Here is a 26,483-nt window from a genome sequence, read left to right as displayed (position 1 = left end):
CGGTGAATGGTCTGTGATATATTGCATGGTCGTGAGGGAAAAACTGTTTTTTTTTTTGTAACAAATACACCGGTGACTATAGTCCAAATTACATCCCCAGCTTGTGTATCACCTGTAGAACCGGCTTCACGATGATTGCTATTACTGATTTCAGGAACAGATATCTCTTCATCTGAATCTTCTCCAGAGCTTGAATCCTGGTAGTCTTCTGTTTCGGATTCATCACTTGGATCTGGCCGAAACGAATCGTCACTATCAGAAGAAAATTCTGCTCCACCCGAATTTTCTCCTTCACTATTCAATAATCTTTCAATTTCTTTGTTGTCCATTGAAGTCTAAGAACGAAAGTAGTATAATGCAGTAGCCAAAAATTCCGAACGGTACTTATAAGTACCAACATACAGGACGAATGGTACACTATTGTACCATGCACTTTTATTTGATGATTATTATTTTATTTTGATCCAAATCACTTACCTTTTATGATATAATCGCACTTTATAAATTTATGATGTATGTAATCACAGTTTTTAACCAAAATATTTGATTTTTATGCACTAAACTACAAAAAAAAAAGAACACAAGCTCGAGTTTCTGGCCTTACGTGTGAGTAAAAACTTTCGAATAAAATAATGTACAGTAACTGAAATTTCAAAAAGCCGTTATATTTTGTTCGCAAAATACTCACTGACGACCTGGTCAAATTTTAGTTTGATTATGGGGGACCTGCGAAATTTAAGGCATGTTTATAAACGGTGATTTTTTAAGAGCTTGAGAACTTTTTTCTTCGAATTTCTTCGGAAATGTTGTCTTCCAAAGCTGAAATAGTTGCTGGCTTATTTGTGTAGACTTTAGACTTGACGTAGCCCCACAAAAAATAGTCTAAAGGCGTCAAATCGCATGATCTTGGTGGCCAACTTACCGGTCCATTCCTTGAGATGAATTGTTCTCCGAAGTTTTCCCTCAAAATGGTCAGGAGTAATAAAGGGTCCTCCAATCAACTTTTTTGAAATGGGCGCAAAAATTGTAGCTTCGACTGTGGGGCACGTAGCACCGTTCTGTTGAAACCAAATGTTACTAATATCCTTCTCTTCAATTTTTGTGAACAAATATTCGCCATTGATTGTAACGGCCACTCCTTCCTCATTTTCGAAGAAAAATGGCCCAATTATGCTTCTGGACCAAAATTCGCACCCAACGGTTACTCGTTTTGGGTGTATCGGCTTTTCAATGTATGCTTGCGGGTTTTCTGTGCCCCAAATGCACCAACTTAGCTTTAGCTTAGCTTGGTGGAATCGCTGAGGAACGTTGTGGATATTTTAAAAAATACTTGATTTCATTCAAAATATACGAATATAAATGCTTCTTTATTGACCCTAAAGTAAATTTAAAACCTGGAACCAAAAAAATAGACCGTTTGTAAATAGAAGTATTTGGAAGTTCATCAGCTGATTTTGACAGCGAATTTGCGCCTAAAAGATGGTAACGTATTTTACATCGCAATTAAATTTAGTTGTCTTACATAATACGTTGCCCAACCAAGTTGGGTTGTAATCCATAGTGGGTATAAAATGTCCCTGTAGAAATTATGAAAAAGATCGATGGAGTTCCGAAGAACACCCAATGTTAAAGATTATAAACCAACGAGTTTTACCATTATGGTCAACTGTACCTATATAATATATCTTTCAAATATAACGGGTGTTTTTTAAGAGACATAAGTTGACAACACTATTTTAACTTGCGGCTAACAACGCTTCGAAATTGTGGAGGATTATTTTTAAAATTGTGGTTATTTTTATTCTTTATCAGCGAATTTTGAATTATAATCCTCAAGTAGTTTTAAAATTGGCGCGGGTAGATTTTGGCGCCCAGTGGCGTAAATTTTGTTTTGGTGACACCTGTCAAATCTGGAAAAACTGACTCAGGACCTCAAAGCTCATGACCATACTCCTAATGCCGTTTGTTCGCTGACTGGGCTTCGAAACGTTTTGAAGAGGACCCCAATTTTGGCCGAAAAATCATCTTTAATTACGAGGCGCATTTTTGGATCAATGGCTGTGTTAACAAGTAAAATTGTCATATATGGGACGACTTAAACTCACTCGACGTTCACCATGTGATAATGCATCCTCCAAAAGTTACCGTTTGGTGTGGATTTTGGGCCGGAGGCGTAATTGGTCCGTACTTTTTTTTGAAAACGGCTACAGCAGCGAGCGCTACATAACGATGATAACTAATTTATTAATTAATGAACCATATGGACCTAGACGACATGTTGTTCCAGCTTAGTGCCACACACCAAACAAGATTCACATTTTCTAACGTACCAGGTACGAATGTAGATCAAAATTCTGTAAATGATACCTACTGTCCGGTCATAATTCTGGATTTTCTTATATTTATATACCATAGTGCCTGCGGCATGGCAGATCGGGTAGTTGGTGATTGTCTAAAACTTGGTTTAGGCCAGCAATGCAACTTTCTTGCCATGTCGAAGTTTTTGTTTTAATCCTCGTGGTGGCCTGCGGCAATGATTTGTGTATCCCAATATACATAAGTTAGCAAAAATTGCAAGGGCGAAGTTTCCTGATCTTAAGGATAGGTTACGGAGATTAGCTACAAAATCCGAAATTACAACTCGGATAGTTAATGATAACTCGTTGACGAGTTTCGGCTATTGTACCCGGACAAATATTGGTTTCTGGAATGTAAGGAAGCTTCTGGACACAGGAAATGAAGTTCCGCACAATGCCAAATTCATCCACTTACAGAGAGAATTTATGAGGTACAGGATAGATATATTAGGGTTAAGCGAAATGCGATTGTTGGGATCCAGGAAACGATCGAGAAGCTGGAGCTGGGTTACTCCTTACAAAACTGGCAACCAGAAGCCTTATTTCGTGGGAGCCCTTTGGGGAAAGGCTTATCAAGACTAGGTTTCAGAGTAAAATACGACCCGTCACCTTTATACAGTGTTACGCACAGACGGAACTCGCATCTGATGAAGAGAAAAAATGCTTTTATAGTCAAATAGGATCCGCATACAACAACACTCCCCGCGGAGATATAATTTTGGTTATGGGAGACCTCAATGCTAAGGTTGGCATTAACAACAATGGGCTAAGGCATGTGATGGGTGCCCACGGAGTCGGCAATTGCAATGATAATGGTGAGAGGTTCATTGACTTCTGCAACACCAATAGCCTTGGTGGCACTATGTTTAAACACAAACTCAGTCATAAAATTAGCTGGGTGTCGACGGACAGGCAAGCGTCTGCCAACCAAATTGACCACTACGCGATTAGTCGATGCTTTAGAAGTAGTCTCTTGGATATACGAAACAGAAGAGGCGCCGATATGGGACTTGCCCGTGACAACCACTTAATGATAGCTACCCTTAGATTGCGTACAGCTACATTTCGAAGATCCAATGGAACAACACGAGCCCCCAATTCAACATCGCCTGACTTAAGGATCTATACACCCGTCAACAATTTAGGGACCACCTGTCACACGAAATGAGAACAATCAGCAGCATAGTACATGACGACATAGAACACCATTGGAATGCTGTGAAAAATATTTTCATTTGAGGTGCTGACAGAATCAAAAATCAAATCAAATGGGGTGGCGCAACAGTCCGTTGTGAACCAGGGCCTAGTGACTTACAACTCTCAACCATTCCTGTGTGCGAGTACTGTTGTCAGGAATGGAAGGGACAGAATAGTCGGTCGGAAAAAATTAAGCAACAACACTTGGCTTTCAGAAGAATCTTGGGCAACGATAAAAGAACGCAAACAGGTAAGGGCTCGAGATCTTACAAACTGTGAAAACTGGAAAGGAATTTGCGTTCTACCAGATGTTGCCAAAATAGGATTAAAAGTTATACTGGGACGCATCAGAGAACACCTTGAGGCCAAATAAATATTTTTCGCCACCGGTGGAAAAAGTGGAGAGCTTTCAATACAATGGATGCATCGTTTCGTATGGAAGGTGGAACCGAACAAGACGTCATCTGTTGCATAGGCAAAGCAAAAGCGGCGTTCGGTAAGCTGTCCAAAATTTGGACGAATAACTCTATCAGCTTAAGAACAAAGCTACAACTCTTCCGCACAAATGTGGAATCTGTGCCTCTTTATGGGTGCAGCACTTGAAAGGTTACGTCAGCCATAACAAGAAAGCTGCTAACCTTTGTAAATAGATGTCTACGTAAGGATTTTCTGACTAAACCGTATTTCAAATGAGGTCCTTCATATAAGGACAGGTGAAGAACCTATAAAATCTCTAATACGAAGACGTAAGTAGCAATGGATTGGACATACGCTTCGAAGAGGTAACGAATGGAATCCGCTCACACAAGAAGAAAGAAGAGCTGGACGACGAGAAGCACAAGAGACTAGGCAAGAATTCGAGGGAGCTGAAACACATCTCCGGAAACCGTACACGATGGTGCGTAGGCGTAGTCGAGGCGCTTTGCCCCTTAACAGGTCTGAGGACCTTAGTAAGTAAGTAATATACCATAATGCTATATGAACAAAACACTGTGCGTCATTATACTGTATTTCAAAAGTTCTTTCAAAAAACAAAAATTTACAAAAATACTATCTAAAAGTCAAAATATTGACATGTTCATCAAAAAAGTTACTAAAAATTCAACGATTAACTAATACACATTTTTTTTGTATTGGAATGTTTTTCAAAGTGGTGTTACCTACTAAAAAATTGTTATGATACCTTATTCACAGAAACATCTTGTTCTAAACATTTTGTACTTCGAAATGATAATTTTTACATCGTAAGACCTTTTCTTTTTGTCAGACTACTCAACTATTTTTTAGACTATTTACCGCATTTTGAAAAACAGAATATTGACTAACCAGAATTTGGTACTAAAGACCATACTGAATTTTGTTCATACAGTACTTTGAACCATACAGTATTATCGACCCAAACCCAATTAGATATAATAACCCCCCTCCCCCCTGTTTGACACAATATAGGATATATGGAAAGGGCGAGGTTGGGTATATTCAAAGGTTCTTTGTCTAAAATACCCTGACTGAAATCCTTCTATCATGGCACTGAAATACTTATACTAAATATATTCAAAGATATAACACAAAAATTAATAATTTAAATATATTCCTTGACTTTTCTATCAGTCTGACGTTTTTTGAACATACATACATACGTTCATAATTCTTTTTTTGTAAAAATAATAAATAAATAATAGGAAAATAAGCTTCAGAAGAGAAATGGGACAATTTCCAGTTTATATTAAACATTCCATCAGCATAATGGTAGATTATCTTCAATGGCCAATTTTCATACTACTTCCTATGCTATGGATTGGTGATTATAAAAATTTAATTTCCCTTCTTTTCAAAATAATTCCAACTGACGAAAATTATTCTGTAGAAATTAGTCAATCTTTATTATTTCTTATAATTTGTGGATTTTTAATTGGATATTTTTGTCATCGTAACTATCGACTCAAGGAACATCAAAAACGTTATGAAATTTTAAAACTCGAAAATTCATTTGTTGATACTTACGAATTTCAAGAAATTCAAATCAGAATGTTGAAAAAAGTTGATGAAGTGCTTGAAATGCGAAAAAATCAATGGGAAGAAAAACAAGAAGAAGCAAAGATGAATGAACTTAATATTAAACTGTTTGAAGATTTCGAGGAAGAAAAATATGAAACGGCTCAAAGTTCCAGACCCATTATCACCAGTACGGAAACAAATTTAAGTCCCTCATCAAGAGTAAGAAGTCAGAAGCTTCAATTCGAAACTTTACAGAAACAACAATGTCGGAAACCCAATCAAAAGTATTTGTTTAAAAAATCATTATCAGATGGTGAAACTTTTAGAAGAAATAAATGTTAATTTAATTTTCTACTAAGAAAGTTACTTCCTACTATCAATAAAACCGTAAAACTGTATTTGTTTATGACAATTTCTATAATAATTTAAACAATTAAAGTTGGTAGAGTAATGCGACAATTGCAAAATAAGTGACTATAAATTTTTATGAAGGGGATGTAGCTCAGTGGTAGAGCGTTCGCTTTGCATGTGAAAGGCCCCGGGTTCGATCCCCGGCATCTCCAGTAGTTTTTTAAATTCAATTCGGAAGAAAGCCAAAAGGTTCAAATTTGTTGGTAGCAAGTCTCCTTTTTCTGGCTCTAAACTCAACCAATTTTGTCAAATAAGGTGTAGAATTGTCTATAGAATGTGTAAAATTTTTTCGGACGAATTCTTTCTTACGTTATGAGCTAAGCCAGTGGATGACGGAATATTTTTGAAGGCATTGTGAACAGAGCCTATAACTCAGCCCATATACCCCAGGAACAGGAGACCTCATACCGCTGAGAAAAACTCATTCCAAGAAAAATGTAATAGTTTGCATCAGCATCATTACTTTTCCCGTTTTGGTTAGGGGTCAATTTACCAGTTGTACTTTTTTCACGCTTCGTCAACGTGGATGAAGGTGTAGCCGATTTTTGTTTTGACTTTCTCAATGGTTTATTCATAAGGAACCAGGATGAAAAACTAAGTTTTCGACGAAAGGTAACAATAATGACTAAGTTCCTATCTATGTACACAATAAAAATAAGGGGGAAGGTACCAACTTAATTAAACGATTTAAGATAATTTTAAAAAAGGTGAATTATGGGTTATTAAATAACTAGGATTTTAAAATAATCTGGATGAAAAATAATCTGGGTTTAAAAATAATCATGGGTTGAAAAATAATTTTGGTTTAAAAATAAACTGAGGTAATAAATAACATGGGTTAAAACATTTCCAGGGTTAACCTGGATGAAAATAATATGGGTAATAAAATAGTCTGTGTAGTTAAATAAACCGGGTTATTGAAAATAATCTGGGTTTCAAAATATCTGGCGTTATAAAACATCCATGGTTAAAAAATAAATCCATTTTTATGGATTCTTGGGAGTAATTTAATTCTTGTATTGAGAAGTTATTACATTCTGAAATTTATTTACGCTATGAAATGAGGTAAATTCTCAAATTTGGAAAGTTCAATAAGGCCTAATTTTAGAAGTTGGTCTCAATTCCTTAACTCGTACAAAAATTGCCTGTTTCTAAGTACCTATATAGCTTTGTTTGGTGTTTTACAAGGAAGACTAAAAAGCTTTGTAATAAAATTACCTTTGAACGTTTCAAAGTTACAAATTTTAAACTTTGCAAAAAGAACGACTATTTTTTAAGAAAACACATTTTTCCACGAAAGGTTAGTAAACTTTGAGAGCTTTGTTGCTTTTCGGTAAGGTGTTGACTGAGATGCAGTGTTTTATTTAACTGTTTCCAGATAATGGCTATTTAAGTTCAATTGTTCTTCTTAGAGATCGTATGAAAACCATAGTTTTCGACTCATCAGTACTGATTCTAACATAATATAATAGAAGATTGGTCATCAGTTGTAAATGTTCCGGAGATTCAGAAAGAATAACGAGATCAACGGCATAAACCATACATTGATTGTGGTGTTAGCAATTTTTACTCCTCCTGGAAGATCATCTACTACATCGATTCAAACCCATTTGAATATGATGGACTCTTCCAAACTGCTGGATAGGTATGTGTAAACATTTCTTTGATCACCTTTATGAAGATATTATACATAAGTATACAAGGTCAAATGGTGCGCCACCGCTTTGAAGTCAACAAAAAAGGAATACACCGAGCTTGGAACGCTTAGATAATTAACGATAGTGTTAATTTCTGATGTACGGGGGGTTACTATTTGGGCAATTATTTCATGGAGCCATAAATCATCACACAAAAATTCCAAAAAGGATCTCCATCTAAACTAATACTTAACAAACCACAATAATTTTACCCTACTTAGAACACTTTACTATTCATTTGAATGCCTCCGACTTAATGGACACATTGTGTATAGTATTAACCTTAAGTTAGAACTTATTTATTTGTCTAAGGCTTACATTTTTAGGTATGTATATGTATTTTCTGTAGCCCGAGAAAATTTGTGAATGACTCGAAATCATCATGTTCGTTTACCCTAAACAAATCTTAAAATGTAAACACATAAATCAATCAAAAAACAAAACATTCTGATGGCGAACACAACCGATTGACTGTTTAAGGTGCAACCTCACGTCAGCTTCATTATTGCGCGTTCTGTCAACTTAACATTTATTATGTTAAGCTCGTTTAATATGTGTGTGCGTGTGTTTGGAAAAAGGGTTACCATGTGAACATTTTTTTGCTTCTTAAGGGCATTTGTTTTTAATAAAATGTGTACAAAATATCGAGTTTGATTCTTTAAGTTTTTTTTATAATATGACACAAGGTTTTTGGTTATGAAAAAACAACGTCATCATTTTCTAAACAGAAAGTATTTTAACCAACTCTCTATTTTTCATTCGTTTTATGATATTACAACTGTCATGCTTTTAAGTTTTTCACCCGGTTTATTCACGGTGCTTCGATTCGATTGCCTCTATAAAAAATTTATAAGGAATGTATTATTTTCATTCAATTTCATTTGTTAAATATTTTCATTTAAATGTACAATGGGATTTGTGAAATAAGAAATCAGAGTTGAGGAGAAATGATTTCAAACAAATTCCTACACTTTTCCAATTACTTTAAAATATAATTCAAAAATTTCAATTACTAATTACATGTAATTAACATTATTACTAAAAAATTTGCTGAGTTGATTTGAATTAGAAATAAGTAATGAGATCATATTCATCAATTCAATCAATTTTTAATGGAAAAAAGGTAAATTACTTGTAATAGAAATTAAAGTTGAAATTAATTACGAAATTACAAAATTACGTTAGTTATAAAGGGTGATTTTTTTGAGGTTAGGATTTTCATGCATTAGTATTTGACAGATCACGCGGGATTTCAGACATGGTGTCAAAGAGAAAGATGCTCATATGCTTTGACATTTCATCATGAATAGACTTACTAACGAGCAACGCTTGCAAATCATTGAATTTTATTACCAAAATCAGTGTTCGGTTCGAAATGTGTTTCGCGCTTTACGTCCGATTTATGGTCTACATAATCGACCAAGTGAGCAAACAATTAATGCGATTGTGACCAAGTTTCGCACTCAGTTTACTTTATTGGACATTAAACCAACCACACGAATGCGTACAGTGCGTACAGAAGAGAATATTGCGTCTGTTTTTGAGAGTGTTGCTGAAGACCGTGAAATGTCGATTCGTCGCCGTTCGCAGCAATTGGGTTTGTGTTATTCGACCACATGGAAGATTTTACGCAAAGATCTTGGTGTAAAACCGTATAAAATACAGCTCGTGCAAGAACTGAAGCCGAACGATCTGCCACAACGTCGAATTTTCAGTGAATGGGCCCTAGAAAAGTTGGCAGAAAATCCGCTTTTTTATCGACAAATTTTGTTCAGCGATGAGGCTCATTTCTGGTTGAATGGCTACGTAAATAAGCAAAATTGCTGCATTTGGAGTGAAGAGCAACCAGAAGCCGTTCAAGAACTGCCCATGCATCCCGAAAAATGCACTGTTTGGTGTGGTTTGAACGCTGGTGGAATCATTGGACCGTATTTTTTCAAAGATGCTGTTGGACGCAACGTTACGGTGAATGGCGATCGCTATCGTTCAATGCTAACAAACTGTTTGTTGCCAAAAATTGAAGAACTGAACTTGGTTGACATGTGGTTTCAACAAGATGGCGCTACATGCCACACAGCTCGCGATTCTATGGCCATTTTGAGGGAAAACTTCGGAGAACAATTCATCTCAAGGAATGGACCGGTAGGTTGGCCACCGATCATGCGATTTGACGCCTTTAGACTATTTTTTTGTGGGGCTACGTCAAGTCTAAAGTCTACACAAATAAGCCAGCAACTATTCCAGCTTTGGAAGACAACATTTCCGAAGAAATTCGGGCTATTCCGGCCGAAATGCTCGAAAAAGTTACCCAAAATTGGACTTTCCGAATGGACCACCTAACACGCAGCCGCGGTCAACATTTAAATGAAATTATCTTCAAAAAGTAAATGTCATGGACCAATCTAACGTTTCAAATAAAGAATCGATGAGATTTTGCAAATTTTATGCGTTTTTTTTTTTAAAAAGTTCTCAAGCTCTTAAAAAATCACCGTTAAGTTATTCAAATAACAAATCATTCTTTTCTACTTAACACGACAACGATGACGTCAATTTGACTTGAATCATTGGTGACGCCACCGCCGCCGGTCGGTCTCACAGACCGTGTTTTTCAACAGGAAGAAATTTGTTATTATAAAATTAAAAGTTTATTTTTTCTTTTTCAATAAATGTTATTTGGATTACTGCAAAAAATATTTTATCAATCTTAGCCCTTTTACTTATCTCTTAATTTTTTAAAATAATTTAGAGGTAAATGAATAAACATTATAATAGGATTTTACAAATTTAATTATAATCTAAAAACAATACAAAATAAACAATAAGTCGTAGCATAAAATAATTTCTGTAAGTCTCTTGAATTTACTAAATTTAAAAAAATAAAAACAAAATACGTTCCAGTAAAAAATAACGGGTTATCCAGTTGCGGTTTCAAAAGTATAGGAATGAAATTCGACTGAAAATATCGCCACTGTAAGTGAAAGCGTTACCGAAGACCTCAATGTGTCGCGTCGGTTAATGGTCGATCTCCGAAATTAGGACTGTCTTACTACACATCATGGCGTCTTTTGCATTTGGATCTTCCATATAAAAGCTCACCTAACACAACAACTGAAACCAGCTGACCATTCACAACGTCGTAGATACGTGTACTTGAACAAAAGGCGGTTAATGGCGAATTTAGAACAAAAGTTTATTCAGTGACGAAGCACATTTCTCACTCTCCTATTTGGGGTTCTAAAAGTCCTCAAGTAATTGCAGAGGCAATTGCATCCACAAAAATTCACTTTTTGGTGCGCTCTTTGACCCGGAGATGGGATTGGACCTTACAACTTAGAAAACTATGATGAAACGACTGCCACCGTCAATTCGCAGCGTTATGGTCATTAGATCACCGACTTTTTTTGCCTGCTATTATACGACTAGGAGAATATATGGTTTCAACAAGACGGTCCCACATTTCACACAACAGGAGCGAATATGTCCTTTTTTGTGTGGCTACGCGAAAGCCCATTTTTATGCAGATAAACCTTCAACTCTTGGGCACTTAAATACTAACATTAGTCAAGTTATGGCTTAGATACTGCCAAAAACTGTGTCAAAAACTAGTCGAAAATTACATCAACAGAACTGATGCTTGCAAAAATTCGCGTGGTGTTCATTTAAATAATGATGTGTTTCGCACATAAAGTCAACGTTCAAACTTTATATTTCAATACAAAATTACGTTGTTTTAACTTTATAAAGGTTTTAAATGTTTTTAAAATTGACAAAATAATTATTCTGTGAAATTTCAATAAGTAAATTTCACCTCTATTCGAAATCAACTTTCTTTCTTAAAAAAACGTCAAACGGCAACCCTGTTGTAAATTAAAAGCGTGTTGTATAGTGCAGAAAAATTAGCAATCCATGCTCGTTGATTTTTCAAAAAAAAAAATACTATCAATTGTGTTTATGTTTACATAAAATCAAAACACGAAACCAAAAAAAAAATTAAGAAAAAGTACAAAAAACTTAACAAATTAATGTTTAACTAAAATTTGTATAACATAACATGATCATGCGACAAAATGATTATTTGTTTAAAAGTTGTTTCTTTTTTTTAAATTTGTTGATGGATGTAAAAATGTACTTTTTTGTCAACGTTTCTATAGCTGTCATCGTTGTCGGTCGTGTTAGTTACTCGATATGTAGAAATTTCGCTTGTTTTCGTCATTGTCGGTCATGCAGTGTCAATTTTCATTTAATTTTATTTATTTGTTATTGTTGTTATTTTTGTGAAGAAATATTGTGTAAAGAGATACAACATAACTAATAACTATGCCTTAAAATTCTATATTGACAGTTCGTTGTTTGTTGCTTAAAAAGACGGGAAAGAAGATATACATTAAATATTCTTGTTAAACAGTGTGGCCGATGGATGGCAGTGGCGCGCGGTGGCTTATAGAAACACGATAATGCAACGTGTTTTCTTCACACTTTGGTGCTGCACGTTTTACATAATTATGGCGTTTTTTTTTTTTTTCATACGTAAGTAGCAATAAACTTACTGACGTTTTATGATTATACAACAAGAAAAAGAATGAGTTGAAAAGGTAATAGGCATACTCCGCGGAAGTCTCAAAAAAGAATACAATTAATTATGTTTATTCAGACGGAACACTATTGAGAATGTTGTTTCTTCCATTTAGAATCAAAAGTCAATGGAAACACCGCCACCGGCCGCTTCGCCGACCTTAAAAGGCAAACGATTCGCCTCAGTTAGTTTTTCGACTTAAATACTTTTTTTCAATAAAGAAGGAAACAGGTGTGTAGGCATTGTATTTTTTAGTTAAATGGCGCCCGGGTAGAATGTACAAGTGACTTTTCTAAAGATTGGTTTGTTACTGTTTTTTTTTCAACACTGTTTATAATATTTTTTTCATTTTCATACACCATTTATGTCAAACATACGAACATAGGTTACGCAAGGTTAAAGTGGCTATCCGTGATGGGGGAGGACACACTTAGCCTAGTTTAAATAGTCCATTGTGATACCACATGAATCTCAGCTTGAGTCCCTTACGAAACGTGAAAGGCTGATTATGTTAATATGACTGCGAACGTTTAGATCTAGGTTGTTCTTGTTTTTGAGCTAGAGCAGGGCATGTACAGAGGAGGTGAAGAACTGGTTCCTCTTCCATACAGCTTTCACTGGTTCCTGTTCCATACAGCTTCCACAAGTCATTTAAGAAAACACCTAGCCGAGTTCCGTGCTTTCCTATAGATAGCAAGCACCTTGATCGCTTTAAATCTAGTGGTGGTATTATTCCACTAGTTGTTAGCCTTTTCATAGCGTACTGCTTTAGCAATAGTTTAAATGCAGCGATTGGTACGCCAGCATTTGCCAAACGTGGTAGGATGGGCTGTACTGTACCATTCCTAGCGAGTTCACCTGTCTTACAGTTACCTGGAATATCTCTATAGCCCGGCACCCAGCAAAGATGAATATTAAGCTGTTGTGCAATCTCCATTAGAGATGATCAACAGTTACGGACTGTTATAGAGTTTGTAGAGACAGAATCCAGAGATTTGATAGCAGCCTGACTATCTGAGAAAAAACGGATGTTGATCAGATCACATGTTGATATCACGTTTTCTTTAAGATAGGACAAGACTTCTTTTAACGCCAAAAGTTCTGCCTGAAACACTTTACAATGATTGGGAAGTCGGAATGAGCGCCTTGGAATTGATTCTAAACACTTAAGAAGTACGCAGTGGTCAATGTTGTTGTTAATCCAATGTAACGAAGCTTTGTGGCGAATAGCAGAGCTTACAGCTATTTGTTTGTTAAGAATATGTTAAGAGGTCTTAGGTAGAGTAGGGTGTCTAGTGCCCTAATCTGCGGGCCGTGCAAAGCGATCCGCTTATACATAGGCAAGCTAGCTAAACGTTGGACTTTATTTTGTCCTCGGTTTATTGCTTTCTCTAAGCGCTTTCTCTGCAACACCGTACATTAAAATCGGTCTGATTACCAATGTGTATTGCCAATGCGTGGATCAGGTATGTAAGCTCCATCTATCACCAATAGCTTCTTTGCAAGAAAAGAGGGCCACAGTAGCTTCTTTGACTCTTTCTTTCTTATTTAATTTATTGTCTAAAATAAAACCCATGTATTTAGCCTCGTTCGAAAACTTTAATTAGATTTCTTTAAGGGAGGGTTAACAAATGGAACTTTGAATTTCCTCGAAAATAGTTCTAATTCGGTTTTGTGTGGTCCCAGTCCACACTGCACCGGTCAGCTCAGAGTATTAGTCTGTCTAAGGCATTTCGTAAGAGTTCTTTTAAGGTGTTAAGATGCTTTCCTGAAACCGCTATAGCAATGTCATCCGCTTAGGCAATCACTTTGAAACTCTCCGCACTCCACCTTGCGGTGTCCCGCTACAACGAATCATCAGAAGAGTTGCCCAGTTTTGAGTTTATTATTCTGATAGTCAGCATTTATTGAATTAACTCCCCAAGAAGATGTGATTGCAGATGCTTCAACGTTGTTAAAAGCACCTTCGAAGTCAAGAAAAGCAACTATAGTGATTTCTCTATGATGGAGGGAGTATTCGATGGTGCGTACTAATATGTGTAAGGCCGTTTCTACCGATTTACGTTAAGAGTAGGCATGTTGAGACATAGATAGAAGTCTTGTCTCAATACTTGCCCTTAGATGGATATCAATCAGCCTTTCAAGGTCTTAAGAAGAAAAGATGATAGACTTAAAGGTCGTAGATATTTGGGAATGGCTTGCGAGTATTTACATGCTTTGGGTATAAAAACAACTTCCACCTCTCTCCATGGAAAATAGAATAAGTTATTTTTTGATTTACTTTTTATATTTAAATGGCGCCCGGGTGAAATTGGTAAGTGACTTTTCATAAGGTTTGTTTTACTATTTTGTTTTTAGCATTTGTCAACTTTGTATTTGTATTTGTAAACAGAATTGGGTGATGTTTTATGTTACTTTTCATATTTAAATGGCGCCTGGGTAAAGGTGAGTAGTAAATTCAGAACTTATCAATGAAAACCAGCATCAAAAACAATGGGTACTTAGATAAATTACATTATAATATATTCACGAGACAAACAAAAAACATGATATTCAAAAGGCGACCTTTTAGAATTCATTTAAATCAACGAAACCATACAATAAAAATGTATTGTGTATGCAAACATTGTAGGATTGTAGGTTAAATATATTGATTAACAATAAACAACTATATGAAAAAGTAAATTACCCAATCTTACATCCTTAAGGCGAAGTAATTATCATTTAAAAACATATAAAAATTGTATTTTAAACAACATTTATACGAATATTAACACATTAAATGTGGAAAATTAAAATAATATCATTAAAAAATGTAATTAAGAAAAAAAAAATATCTTAATAAATAATAAAACAAGGAACCAAAGGAAATTGATCCAATTTTTGTATTTATTTATTATTTTTAACATTTTTTTTTTCTTTTAAATAAATAAGTTTAACTCGATCGAGTTTTTATATGTTTTATTTATAAATCGATGGAAAACAAAAACAACATCATCCACATCTCCAGCCGCAAACATATATACAACTTTTAACTGTCCTCATCCTGTTTCCTGCGAGAGACTCGAATCGAGTAATGTAAATTACTTCCGAGCGTTTGCAGTTAATACGTTTTATTTTTTCTTCGCTTATATTTATTTTGGTTTTTTATTCGAAATATTATGATGGGCAAATTATATTTGTATGCCTTTATTTAATTTTTTATTTTTGTGCCAAAGGTGCGGTATGAAATCGCACTTCGTATTTAAATTGAGGCAATTAAAAGTCCTTACATTTATTTATGGCTTTTTTCAATTTTTTTAATTTAAGAAATCGCTGTATACTTTAAGACCACTGGAAACTGCAATAATGTTCGGAAAATTTTGAATTGAAGGTGAAAAGTTGTAGCATAGGGATGTGGCTTGTAAAGGGTTAAACAAATACCATTTTCAATTAAATCTTTAAAAGGATTTTGGCGAGACAAACAAAGCCAAAAGAACAAAAAGTGTCTTATAGTCAACTTCGTAGGTCTTAGAAAAGCTTAAGATTGGCTTTCGAGGACTCCATATTGTAATCCATATTTTTGTATGGTCAGAATCTTAGAGCGTTCTTAAAAGAATTCTCTATAGGCCACAGCGTTTAGGGACTGTCATTTAAGCTGGGGTCGTAATTTTGAGTGAAAATACTTAAAATTATGATTTTGTTTCACAAAGTTTAAATTATTTTGGTTTTCTAACTTCTCATTAGTCTTGATATGACTTATGGATCTTCATTTGAATCTATCTGAAGTTATATCGTTTTATAGTTAGTCCTGATTTGAACTCAAACGCACGATTCCTCCTTTCTAGGACGATGTTAAAGAAGACACATGACATCGCATCAATTTGTCTAAAGCCTTTTTTGACACCGGAAAGTTCTGTTAAGTTGTTTCCAACCTTTATTCAGCAGCGCGAATTCTCCATGGCCATTCTGCAAAAACAGACTAGTTGCGCAGGGATGCCCTGTAGATGCTGTATTATGTGCACTTGTAATTGATGAAGAGATGGTGGGTGTCGATTTGATGTTCTTGGATATTTTTGCAGGATCTGCAATAATGTGAATATTTGATCAATAAGTTGGTGCATGCTCCTAGCCAAATTATCTCTAGCTGCTTTTAAAGTCAGCTTGTCTGTATGTTTGCAGTTTAGATATAGCAATTTTTACTTCGTCTGATCAAAAGACTTTTGAACTTCATTTCACTTTTTGAACCTCTCAAACATCTTCGATCGCACGCTTTTCCGTTGTTCCTCTCTAGCTGATTGAAGCACAGCACTTCAGAGACGGCTTCTATGATTGCATCTTGCTAATGTTGACACTAGTTCTCGAACAATTCATTGGCCAGCAAATGGTGTTAGAGAGGAATTCATCAACACTCGACTTCTTTGTAGACGGTTATTTTGCTTATTCCGCACATAGAAGCAACCCTGTGATATTGGGTTAAATTCTAAGCCCAAAGTAGTATACACAAAAGTTGTTGTAAGGAACTTAAACGTATTTGCCTCTTGCCTTTGCATTATAATTTAAATTTAAATAGTATTATCCCCTTCAGTGTGCGCTTCTTATATAAAAAAAAGTCCTTGACATACACAATATGGCTTTTGTAGCAATAGATCTACTGGTGAGCTTATGGATTATATCACCGAACAGTGCAACAAATCTTAACATCTTTTTGGAGAAAGTAAGATTATTGCACTTGATATTTCAACAGCATTTGATAGAGTTCTGCACCACCTAAGTAGATGCCCCAAAAACAAGTTTAAATCTCTTGGATAGAATACAAAATAAGGGCTTTAAAAATAATACGCGATAGAACTATAATCGAAACATTTACATCGCTAAAATCGCCGAAATGTTGCATGCCTTTCGTTGTTTTATCGATATTTTTACAATTATCATAAGCCTGTTGCATTCCACCCCTTAAACGATTCAGTCGTAATACTCGCACTTCCAGGAATACTCATCAGATTACCCTTGAGCTCAATTTCAGGCGTACTGCCAAGTATAGAGATTCTTTCTTAAATCGCACATCGATAATGTGGAGTCCTTTGACCAACTCTGTTTTTCACTCCCATTTTGATGTTCAGAACTGTTCACCGGTGTCTTCACCGGTATCTTCTCCTAAATCCTTCTTTATTTTCCTAATGCTCATACTGTGTTTAAATATAAACATATAAAGGTTACGAATAACCCCTTGAGTGCCTGTTTCACTACTCTTCAGTCACTATTTTTAACTCCTTCGTTTCATTTACAATAGCTATTCAAAAGAAACATTTTGTTTCTATAAACGTTCAAATTCCAGTGAAGGATAGCTTTGATGTCTATGGATTAAAAAATTTCTACAAATTCAAAAATTTGTGTACATTGGTGTACATTGGTTTTAAATTTCTGAACATTGCAATGACAGGGAAAGATAGAGCGTGGCAAGGCGTTCCACATTCGCGTAGTACGGCTAAAAAAAGAATCTCTGTACTTCATAGTACGTCCGAAGTTGGGCTCAAGGGTAAACTGATGGGCATTCCTAGAAGCGCGGGTATTACGGTTAAATCGTTTAAGGGGAGGAATGCAACTGGCTATTTCACTAGAGCATAGTCCGTTAAAATAACGGTAAAAAAGGGTGAGGCAAGAAACCTTGCGTCGATGTTCGAGTGATGTAAACGAGTTGATGATGTTAATATCACTAATCATTTTAAAAGCTCTTTTTTGAATACTGTCCAAGAGGCTTAAATAAGTTACTGGAGCACCAGCCCAGAGATGAGAGTTATATTCAAGTTTCGGACGTATATAGGTTTTGTAGATTGTAGCCAGATCAGACGGAGAAAAAAATTTCTTGCAACGTCTCAAAAAACCTAGACATCTTGCGGCATTTTTGGCAACATCGCGTATGTGATCGCTCCACAATAGGTGGTTGCTGATGCACATTCCGAGGATGTCAAGATTTTCTGTTTCGTTGATGCAAGTGCCGCTCATAGATAGTGGCAAAGACGGTTTATCTCGCTTTAACGATGCAAGACAGCATTGCGTTTTCGAAGCATTAAATTCCACACGATTTTTTATTCCCCATTGTACAATGCTGTGTAGGTCGGAATTTAATGAGCTAATCATATTTTGCCGTTGCAGTTCCACATCCGAAGAGAGGGGTTGTGAGTCTGGAAACGAATATGAAAAGCTAAGAGTGCTATCGTCAGCGAAACAATGTATTGGATTAGAAATAGGAGACAGGAGATCATTTATAAAAATGAGGAAGAGGGTCGGAGACAAAACGGAGCCCTGGGGCACACCAGCGTTTATTTTATGAGTTTCAGACTTGAATCCGTCCAAAACAACTTGTATTGAACGGTTCGAAAGAAAATTTCTAATCCAACGAAGAAGAGATTCGTCGATACCGAAAGCACGCATTTTCGATAAGAGAGCAAGATGCCAAACTTTATCAAATGCCTTTGAAATATCAAGTGCAATAATCTTACTTTCTCCAAAACGATGTAAAGATCTGTTCCACTGTAATAACAAAAATTGTAAATACTTCGCAAAATAACAACATTTTCCAATTTCCAGAAACGACTTTGCACTTTGCAAATTTAAGTTTGGTGAAACATAACGGGCGATCCATTTTGGGGATTCAAAAGTATAGGGCTGGAATTCGACATCTGTAAGACTAAGTCGTTAAACCAATTTTTTTTTTTCAGTTAACATCGCAACAACAAATTATTAAAACCTGCTACAAAAATGGTGATTCTGCCACAGCCACATATCGTGCTTTAATAAGAGATTATGATTTACATAATTGTTCAACTACACATGCAAATGCCAAAATTGTGAAGAAATTCTAAAAGACTCGATTGGTTACAGATATTCTAAGGCCTGTGCATCATCATTTTGTAGCACCAAAAATACCGCTGTTATAAGTGAAAGTATTGCCGAAAGTGACGATTCGTCGTAGTTCTCAGGAATAAGGACTGTCATATGGCACATTATGGAGTATTTTGCATTTGGATTTACACCTACATCCATGTAAAGTCTAACCCACACAACACCTGAAGCCAGCTGACTAATATTTCTGTAATAAAGTTTATGTTGGTTACTAACCAAAAAGTGGATAATTTTTTGACTAAATGGTTTTTAAGATCCTTGATGGAACATTTCAAAGTGATTCAAGAAATAATAAAGTACTTTTGTGCAAAACGACTGAAAATATGGTGGTGTTTTATTGACTTCAAACATTTTTCATTATAACCTATAGCCAACAAACAGTTTTTGTTTACTCCCTGATTTAAGTTTTTTTTTATGATGATGTTGTTGTTGAACTGACGCTTATTATTAATCCTTGGACAATGCATAAGTTGCTGTATTTAATCTTTCAATACGCTCCAATGGCGATGACGACGCGACGTTGATAATGATGATGCTTCTGATGCCGATTCTGATGATGCTGATGATGATGATGATGCTGGCGATGGTGATGGTTTTGTTCTCTTGCATTTTACTTTAATGTTTAATTTAACGAGATCCTTCTCAATAATAATAATATGAGATGGAAAGAACGGTAATATCGTCCTCTTTTTGTCCTTTCTCATCCTCCAAAGGGACTTGCCTGTCCTCTGTCCTACGCAGAAAATGCGGTATTTGCATATTTTTCTTGTTGTTGTTGTTTTTCTTTTTGTTTTATTTTTACTGCAGAACAAAATATTTATAGATATTTTTTTCAACAAAATTACCTACATATATACATACATACATTCATCTATACATACAAAACATACTTGTATATACAACAAAAATAAAATAATGAGAAAAATTTCTGTACGCGGATGTTTGTAATTGCGATTAACGGTTTTTAATTTTCTGCCTGTGCAGAGATTAAATATAAATTTATTGATTTTGATAAAAAATAAAAACGAACATAAATGGTGAAATGTTTTTTAATTTTGTTTTTCTACACAAATTACTATAGGTACATGACATATAATATAAGGCGACTGTTTCTGGTGTCTTGAACATGGAACACAAGTCTGCAATCGTCAGTGTAAGTACATATAATACAGTTATGTTTACTAGAGTTAAAATTAATTAATTTACTATATTTTGTATGTGTATATCCCGCTGGCAAATACCACAAAATATTGATATTTCCTCATATGTGTGGTACAACATACAAACATATTTTGAAAAACTTATTTAAGAAACCAAAAACCAAATGAAGTAAGAACTAAAGTGGTTGATTGCGGCCAATGGCCAGGGTCGGTTCTTTTTTAAATTGTATTATTTTGTAAAAAGTTCTGTTTAAACGCAGTAAATATCAAATGTATGCACATATTGTTAACATTTCATTGGATATTGGAATTTAAATTTTATACGAAAATATTGATTGAATTTGTAGTAAGTTTAGTTTTTATTTGCTGAAGGAAAGGTATAAATTTGTGAATTATCAAAGGGTCTGAAAAAAATCGTATATTTCGCTTAACCATTCAAGATTATGTGTGTAAAGTTTGGGTTCAAATTTCGAAGTATTTCGGAAGAGAAACGCCTTGGTAAAAGGGTGAAAGACGATATCGATTACGATGGATCTGTTAACGAGTTATCAGTATTTTTTGAAATTTTTAGCATTACAGAACTTCTGTTCATCCAGTTGGAAGGTATTATGTGGATTCATGTGTCAGAGTGTACATGTTTTTTGAGACCTGTAGTGTTTCAACTTTCAAAGCTTAGGAGTCATAGTTTTACGATTTGTGAGAAAGATGACTAAAAAGTTCTTAATTACTTAAACCTCCGTTTTTTATTCAGTATAAAATGCTACTCTTTGTGAACTACGTTCCGAGAATAAGAATCTTACCATACCGAGACAATGCTGCAACACGTTTTTAACTACATTAAAATTTTTCTGAGCCTTTTTTTTCTTTGTTAATAACATTTAAAATATGACGAAAACATATTTTAAAGATTTTATGCTCTTTCTTTGGATTCTTGAGGGGAATGTCCCCTATAGATGATGAAATGATTCAAAAATTTTAGATTCGAGTAGGCAAGGGCGGATTCAGCCTTTTAATCAGAGGGGGGTCACACACTTAGATGAGTTTTTACTCACTGCTTAAAAATGTTAATTAATAATGTTTTATAAAGAAGGCTAACAAAATTTAAATAACATAATGTATATCTTAACCTCACATTTGCAGATTTGAATTGCTAAAGTGGCAACTTTAGTTATAAAATTATTTTAAAACACTGTTGTACAGCGAGGTATGGTCTAGCTAATTAATTTGGATGAATCCCTATTAGTGCGAAGAACGCTACAAAAATTCAAGAGAGACGATCCGATATGGAGAACTGTCGGGCTTTTTTTGACGTAGTTTTTTTCTGACTCAATTTTTGGGAGTCTATTATTACTTTTGCTATTAGTCTGGTTACTCGTATTTTGACCTTACAGGAGGCAACTAAACTTAAAAATTGTAGAGAGAATATACAGTGTCGGACAAAACTAAAGCACGAAATCATTTTGTTTTGAAAAAAGTCAAATAAAACTACAAATTAAGATATACAATTTTTGTTTTTTATTTATTTTAAATAACAATATTACTGTCTTAAATTAACGATATTTAGATTTGCTATAATTATTTACATATTAAAAATACTACAAAATATTTAGAATTCTTATGAAAAACGATTGGACAAAACTAAAGCACATTTCACTAACACAATCTTTAAAACTATTTCAATTTCAATATTTAGTGGCATATCCTTTACTTTTTATGACGGCAGCACATCGATAAGCCATGGAGTTGATAAGATTTTCTATGTACTGGCTGGGGATATTATTCCAAACACTTTGAGCCTGTTGAAAAAGTGAGTCTTGGTTTTTGCAATTGGAGCGATCAATCCTCTGATCTACAATTCCCCATAGATTCTCTATGGGGTTGAAATCAGGGATTGTGCTAGCCATTGCATTACCTTAACATTATTTTGATTTAACCAATCCTTCACAACTTTAGCAGTATGTTTAGGATCGTTGTCATGTTGAAATATCCATCTCAATGGCATGTTTTCTTCTATATAATGATACATGACATTTTGAAGGATATCTCTATACCTCTAATTGTGTGGATCGGTCCGACTCCTTCACAGGAAAAACATCCCCAGACCATAATACTACCCCCACCGTGTTTTATTGTCCTTTTTGAATAGCGAGGATTTAAACGTTTACCTTCTGGCCTGCGTACTGTATGAAATCCGTCGGATCCTTTCAAATTGAACTTAGATTCATCAGAGAAGAGGACCGTCCTCCATTTCGCCGCATGCCAGTTCATATGTGCTTTTGCAAATTCAAGTCTGGCACGTCTGTTCTTCGCAGAAATAAATGGTTTTTTTCGCTGTTCGATATGATCGGAGGCCATCATCAACCGCTCTTTTCCGGATAGTCCTGCATGATATTTTTAAACCCAATTCTTTTTTAATAATTTCCGATGATATGAAAGGATCTTTTTTAATAACCCTGACGATTTTTCTGTCTTCGCGATTTGAAGTTTTTCGCGGTCTACCACCACTATGAATAGTTTGCACTATTCCTCGAGCACGAAAACGTGAAATTATTCGGGAAATCACTGAATGATTAATACCTTATTTTTTGCTTATGAATGTAACTGATTCACCATTATTGAAATCAGACACAATTTTTTCCTTTAATTCGTCAGAGTACTTATCGCGAGCCATTTTAAAATCTCGATGCAATGCTTACGACAGATGACGCGGAATGGTGAACAATTCACTTTTCTTAGTTGCAATGGAAAAAACATAAGTTATTTTTGTTGTTCTCATTAAATAACTGTAAAATATAGACCATACAGATGAGTTATTTTAAAATAGGCTACATGTGCTTTAGTTTTGTCCAATCGTTTTTCATAAGAATTCTAAATATTTTGTAATATTTTAAATATGTAAATAATTATAGCAAATCTAAATACTGTTAATTTAAGACAATAATATTTTTATTTAAAATAAATAAAAAAAATAATTTTATATCTTAATTTGTAGTTTTATTTGAGTTTTTCCAAAATGAAACGATTTCGTGCTTTAGTTTTGACCGACACTGTAGGTGCATTTAAGTACGAAATTTCTCTAAAAAAAAATTAATTTAAAATAAATTAAGGTAAACAAATAAGTTGGGATGAAACGTTTGTGTGGCACTCACAAAATACACGTTTCAGAATCTCTTTTCACTTCAAATTTCAAGATATTCAAAGCTTTCAATTAGCCATTAGTTTAACAACTCTCACTTTTGCTGTTTTTGGGACATTTTTATTCTTGAAATTCGTGTTTAAATCCCAGTTCTAGAGCAAATTCGCTTCAAAAGTAGATTTATTTAATTTTTTAAGATCATTTAAGATCTTTTGTATTTAACAAAAAATCAATTTTAAAATAAATAAATTGTACGACTGTGTCGCAAGAACTTGCTTTCCTGCATTTTGAGATTTAAAAATGTAACTTATTTTTGTTTTGAAAATCAATTTAAATTTTGTCTAAAAAATATTGTTGGTAAGCACTAAATAAATTGCTTATAGATATACATTTTAAATTTTAATTTCGTTAACGAGTTTTGTAAACAAAATTAACTAATATTTTTTTTTTTTTAAAAAGGAAATTTTTGATCATTAAAAATCATCAATTCGATCATCGACAAGAGATTATTATTATAAGAATATTATTGAAATCGGTCCATTTGGTGTTGAGAAACCTTTAAAAAATAAGGGTTTTATGAGGGATACCTTTCTGGAGCAATACCAAAATATGTTTTTCTTACAGAAAGAAGACAAATTAAGAATACAAAATTTCGTGAAAGTTTTAAAAAAATCACATATTTTTAAATTGACAATTTCTTATTCAAGGTTTCTTCTTAAGAACCTGAATATTTGCTCTTTTTCTTAGAAACAAATTTTATGAAAATAATTTAAAACATGACTAAAATTTTTTCAAATTCTAAATTGAGTGAAAACAAAAAGTTGACCCCCACTGGTTTGTCCATTGGTCAAAAGTTGATTAATTGTTGCTGTGTTTTTGGAAAAGGGCTTAATATCCGATTCTATGTTCTTGGTCGAGTCTTCACTAAAAAGTAGGACTTCTAGGAAAAATGTTTAGAAAAGTAAAATAGAATTTTTTTTTTTTTTGGCTCAAATCCATTCACGCAATACGATTAGTTTTGAATTGAAGGGGATTCCTACAAAAAAAAAACACATTTTTTTCCAAGACTCCTACGACTCTCCCCCCCCCCTCCTGCATCCGCCATTAAGTGTAGTTTGAATAATTGAATATCTTAACTTTAAGCGTCCAAACAGTTTTTTTTATCACTTCGACCTTGTAAAACATTTCCCTACGATTAAAAAACCTACAGTAAAAAGAAGTATTTTTTCTGCAAATTTTTTTTAATTTTTGATAATATTTTTATGTTGAATAAAATAACATTTATTGATTGTATTAAGCATCAGGTATGTATATTGATTTTAAAAAAATACATGCAATAAATGGTCGATCACTTTGTGGCACCGCTGGCATTTGACACCTGTCAAATTCAGCTCAGTTGAATGTTTGCCATGAACAAATAAATTCAATAACGGTTCTGGAGCTACACAAAAATGTGTTGTATCATAAGAAGCCGACTTTGATAAAAAAAAAATAGACAACATTTTAAAAAATCTAACAATTCCATTTAGAGAAAATTTTAAATTTCCAAACATTTTGTATGGGGAAATACATATAATTTGATGCATTCATTCTTCCTGAAAACTGAAATCTCGTCAAATTTACTTTTGTCTACGATCGAAAATTAATCCGGAAATAAAATAATATTTTTTGCGCATTAAAAATATAATCAAATAAATGGTACTCAACTGTCATTGTAATTGTTTTAATATTATTTGAATGCTTGTCATTCACAATAATTACAATCGAAAAACACGTTAAAGTACAGGGTCCGGAAAAAGATCTCCCATATCCACCTTGTTGGCACCAGACTTCTTCGTGGTTCCTAGCAAACTAATTTAAGTTTGGTAGGAGGAAGGTCTCAATCATGTGACAGTAGTGACCCGCATTAACTGTTACTTTTTGCCCATTTTAAAATAAGGACCTAACATACCAAATTTACCAACAGCACACCAAACTGTCACATGTGACCACTGTGAAGTGGTCGCTGATGAATTTCTTGAGGGCTTTCTGTTGCCCAATATCGGAAATTTTGTTTATTTACAGTACCCGATAAATGGAAATGGGCCTTTTCAGACGAAATTAAAACAGCATCAACGGGAACCACCATTACGGATATATTGCTCTACGTCAAATGAGCGATGCTCATCTTGCCACACAATTATGATTACTAAAAATGGCACGTAGACCTCTCTCTATCTATACCCGGAATACCATTTTACGAGTATCTATAAATAACTTTAAATATAAACCTAAAAAATACGGGAGGTTTTTTTTTTGCCGGAGCCTGTATTTAAAATGACTTCATTACTGGTAATTCAAACGTATACACTTTTCGTGTATAAATCAAGAGTTGCTGATGATTAGAATTTAAAATAATTTGATTAACTAAACTCTTGAAATTTCTAAAACTATCACTCCCTTTTATGGAAAGGGTTGTTCTTAAGTTTTGTTGGGAGAGCTGAAAGAAATTTCATTAAATACTTTGAAATGCAGTTAAAGAATTAAAATTACTTATTTCATTTAATTGAAAACGTCAATGAGCGTAAATGTAGTTTAAAACGAAAGTCTAAGCAGTAATGTTTACTTTTTTTCAGTTTTTTATATCTTCCCTGAAAACTGAGTTTTTAACATATTTTTCTAGCTATTGTCATTTTCCAACCACTTAGATTCTTCGAGTTCTTCAAGACTTTGGTAGTCTAAGTAATATCCTAAGAATTAGTATCTTGTGTGGCACAATGTAAAGCAGTGACATATGAAGTGAGTAGTTTCCTAGTGGTTTTATATCCAGTAACTATGCTCAGAAGTAATCGTGGAGATTTTTTTTATTGCAATCCTGTTAGATTTTTATAAAAAAAATTACTGAATGTTGAAAACAATATTTTATAAAATAGAATTAATTTAAAGCCAATATCTCAAATTTTTGAAGGGATATTTGAATCGTTAATCAATTTTTACTAACTTTTATTTCGATTTATAAAAAACCGCTGATTTGATTTTTTTCCAAAAATATACTTGTTCATTCATTTCAAGTCTCTAGCGTCATTTGTT

The 26,483-nt window shown here is 34.2% G+C and overlaps 1 protein-coding gene and 1 non-coding gene across 10 annotated transcripts in view; one reads left to right on the top strand and one right to left on the bottom strand.

Annotated features, from left to right (window-relative positions):
* Positions 1-26,483, bottom strand: part of LOC129940075 (kinesin-like protein KIF21A) — a 160,536-nt gene that overhangs the window by 36,824 nt on the left and 97,229 nt on the right. The window lies entirely within an intron of this gene.
* Trnaa-ugc (transfer RNA alanine (anticodon UGC)) lies at positions 6,044-6,115 on the top strand. Its single transcript has one exon. It is a non-coding gene; the product is annotated as a tRNA-Ala (tRNA).

This window comes from Eupeodes corollae, chromosome 1 (assembly GCF_945859685.1).
Source record: "Eupeodes corollae chromosome 1, idEupCoro1.1, whole genome shotgun sequence".
Classification (NCBI taxonomy): Eukaryota; Metazoa; Arthropoda; class Insecta; order Diptera; family Syrphidae; genus Eupeodes; species Eupeodes corollae.
The sequence above is the reverse complement of the archived record's forward strand: the minus strand, read 5'-3'. Positions and strand labels throughout refer to the sequence as shown.